This window comes from Notothenia coriiceps, unplaced genomic scaffold, assembly GCF_000735185.1.
Source record: "Notothenia coriiceps isolate Sejong01 unplaced genomic scaffold, NC01 NC01_scaffold00016313, whole genome shotgun sequence".
Classification (NCBI taxonomy): domain Eukaryota; kingdom Metazoa; phylum Chordata; class Actinopteri; order Perciformes; family Nototheniidae; genus Notothenia; species Notothenia coriiceps.
Window position 1 is genome coordinate 1 of NW_011349014.1, and position 3,702 is coordinate 3,702.

General features: G+C 38.9%; 1 long non-coding RNA gene across 1 annotated transcript; it reads right to left on the minus strand.

The window, feature by feature from the left end:
- Window positions 1-2,210: 2,210 nt before the first annotated feature.
- LOC104949510 (uncharacterized) lies at window positions 2,211-3,254 on the minus strand. Its single transcript, XR_798810.1, has 3 exons — window positions 3,044-3,254; window positions 2,415-2,473; window positions 2,211-2,323 (listed from the first exon to the last, which is right to left on the minus strand). It is a non-coding gene; the product is annotated as an uncharacterized lncRNA (long non-coding RNA).
- Window positions 3,255-3,702: the final 448 nt, after the last annotated feature.

The window sequence follows — 3,702 nt, forward strand, 5'->3', positions numbered from 1 at the left end:
CTATGCATCTTAATGGGAATTGCTGTCAGCCTATCATAAAATATTTACATTAAGAATTTAATATATATATAATTGGAGGATGAAACCCTCTTTAATGGTCACAAATACATGCACACAGTGACCTCTGCATTTAACCCATCCTATTAGGAGCAGTATATAGTAATATTATATATTTTTGTAATAGAAATGTTAAAAGAATCGGTAATTATTAGACAATTCCTAATATTTAACTTAGCTTAAGTTTTTAAGATGAGACAAAGCTGTAAGAGTCCATAGCAAGGACACACATTTAAAAATGTTTTTGGGGTTTTGGAAATATATTAAACCGCGATTTTTGTGGACGCAACTTCCAACAGGAGTCAATTGGGGGGCTCTTGGGAAAAATGCTGCTCTAGACATTTAAAACAAATTAAAATGGGTGTTTTAGACTGTTTTTGAGCAGAAATAGGAAATTCAAAGCCGTCATCTTGATATTTAAGAAGTTCTGATGTGCAGGTTTTCATCGTTTTATTAACAATACAAATGTTTTTAATTGGAGCGTTAATTCATAGTTTACATCCCAGTTAGTAAAACTAGATTGATTAAAATATTATGTGATTATGTTTTCACTCGTTTAAAGTCACAATCTGACACACTTAGGATCTTAGAAACGGGAAGAACAGCACTCGGTGTGTAACTTTCAAAACACAGAGCGAGCCACGAGGAACTCCTTTAAATCCGGTCTCTAAAGTTTCACGGTCTGTGATTTGAGGACGTGGAGACTGACTGGATTTAAAAACACGACGTCAGGCCTCTGGCAGGAAGTTCAAAGAGTCTGCAGAGAGCCAAATCAGACGGTTAGATGTCTTAAATGTGGGCAGTAAAAACCAGATGTGTGCTATAAAGTAAAACCTTCTGAGAGTCTAAATGAGGAGTTCATTTCCACAGAGATTAAAAGATTAAGACGTCCTCGCTCTGTACTGTACGGTTAGAATTATCACAAGCGTTTCAAGTTCAGTCAAAGAGGTCCAATATGTCTCCATGCTTTAAATGTCAGCTATTATGCAAAATGCACCGTTTGATGTTTTTTATACATAAATGTGTGACAGGAGACTCACAGAGTGTCAGAAACAAACCCCTCCGTACCCACATCTCTAAAAACTGGGGAACAACGGAGCTGATCCAGATTTGCTGCGTCATGACGACATTACTAAAATGTGGGCGGGCTTTACACCCACGGGCCAATCAGAAACGTTGCTGTCAGAAACAATGAGACGTGTTCTGGAAGTAATATGGTCTGTGTTCACATTAGCATGCTAACACTCAGAGCTAACCTGTACTGGAGAGAGTGTGTGTGAAGAAGCAGGAAATCAAAAGGAACTCACCTTGTGGTAAACCTGAGAGAGAAAGAGTTTGAGCTCCAGACTGTTTCAGAAATAATCCTTTTTTTTTTTTGGGAGAGGTGCCTCAGTTGATTACATATGATCAAATTGAATAATTCAATGTATACGACAGGGCCATAGCTGAGTGTGTCAGGTCTAAAGGTGTGTGTTGCTCCGCTCACCGGTCCCTCACAGCGGGCAGAGCTGCTGATCTCTCTCTCTCGCGTCCGGTTATACTTCACTCGCGTTTATGTCCAAATCCATCAGATCTAGCTAGTTCTAGCTAATGCTATGGCTGCTGCCCCTCCATACACACAGATCACGCAGACTCAAACCTCATCTTAGGCCCACATTCCAGCTGAGAGGGTCTTCTCTACACCTGGCCTGATTGTGAATCGCCTCTCCGCTGAGTAGACATGCTCCTATTCTTAAACAAGAGTATTGAATAGCTGCATTCTGTGCATAGGCCCTGTTAGGGGTTGTTGATCTCTGTTGTCACGGGTTACGTTACCCTAACCCGTTATGTTGTTCGTGTTTGATCCCTCTTTCATTTAAAAACTAAGTTATGTTTTAAGCATGAAAGCTGCAGGCCTATAGCTGTCAACTGTTCAAACTGTGATCACCAGTTCAATACGTTTGACACATTCGACTTGGTTTCCGTACTTATTTGTATTTATTTATTTTTATGTCAACATTTTTCCCACATTCTTCTTTTTTTATAGGATATGTACATTTCGGTTAATCGGTTAACCGTTTTTTTGGGGGTTCAATATTCGAATATACATTTGCTTTCAAATTCCCATCCCTACTAATCACTTTGTTCTCAGTTCCTATTCCCCGTGTCTCACCTGTATGAGCGCGGACGAGGCAGGTGTGGGAGACGGAGAGACGACGAACCTCAGCCGGTTCTGTTTCTCCGGGTCGATGTCCACCAGAACCTCCCTCCAGCCTTTAGGCGTCCTCTAATCAAACAATAGACAAGTTAATGCAAACAAGTACTCATTTAAAAAGACCAACTCTGACAGGAAGAGTTTTACAGGCTTTAAATCAAACCTGAAATGTGTGGATGGGCAGAGCGTCAAAGAACTCGTGAGCGATAAAGATGCTGAAGCCTGAGAGAGGAAGAGAGACTGAGATTATTAACCTGCAGATACAAATATCTCTTATACGAATAAAATAAACAGGAACAAAATAATTGTTAAGCCCCGAGAGTGAAAAATCACTGTACAGACATTTTAGATTATTTTAGAAAATATATGTAAGTTAAAAAAATTGACTTTATTGTATTATTTCAAATTAACTTGACTTCAAAAATCCCATTATATTTCCCCCAGAAAAAAATGTTTCCCCAAAATTAAGTAGTTATTTTGGAAAAGTCACTTAATTTTTTTAAATATGATTCATCATTTTTCAAAGTCAGGTTAATTTGAAATAATACTTGTGAAAATATACCCTACCAATAAAGTTATTTTTAGAAAAATACCAAACATTTTGAAGATGACTTAATTCAAGAAAAATTACAATTAAAAATATTTCCTTAGAAAATTTGTTTTAAATGTGACTTTTCAACTCATTATTTACTTTTTTCTCAAAAAAACAACCAAACTTCTCACAAATAACAACAAAAATGTGTATTGTCTCTCTCACACATTAACCCAGGTAGCATCAGTGCTGCTCTCTACCTGCAGGCACGTCCTCCAGGCAGCGGTACCAGAACACCGGCAGCCCGGCGCTCGTTTCCCCTCGTCTGAACACCAGGTCGTCCTCGCTGCTCGACTCCACGCTGCTCCCCCCCGTCAGAGTCTGAGCCTGAATGCCACTCAGAGCCGGACTCACCTCCACCAGGTGGAGAGACACCGAGCATCCACCCAGCACCGACTTTAACTGGCTGAACACCTGCAGAGAGACAGGAAGTTATCATTACTGCACAGGTGAGGAGTTAAACACAGAGCTCTCACACACACATTTGAAGACTTTTTACTTTCTACTTCTCACATGTTGAACTCAAATACCTGTACTTTCTACTTCTTACATGTTGAACTCAAATACCTGTACTTTCTACTTCTTACATGTTGAACACAAATACCTGTACTTTCTACTTCTTACATGTTGAACACAAATACCTGTACTTTCTACTTCTCACATGTTGAACACAAATACCTGTACTTTCTACTTCTTACATGTTGAACTCAAATACCTGTACTTTCTACTTCTTACATGTTGAACACAAATACCTGTACTTTCTACTTCTTACATGTTGAACTCAAATACCTGTACTTTCTACTTCTTACATGTTGAACTCAAATACCTGTACTTTCTACTTCTTACATGTTGAACACAA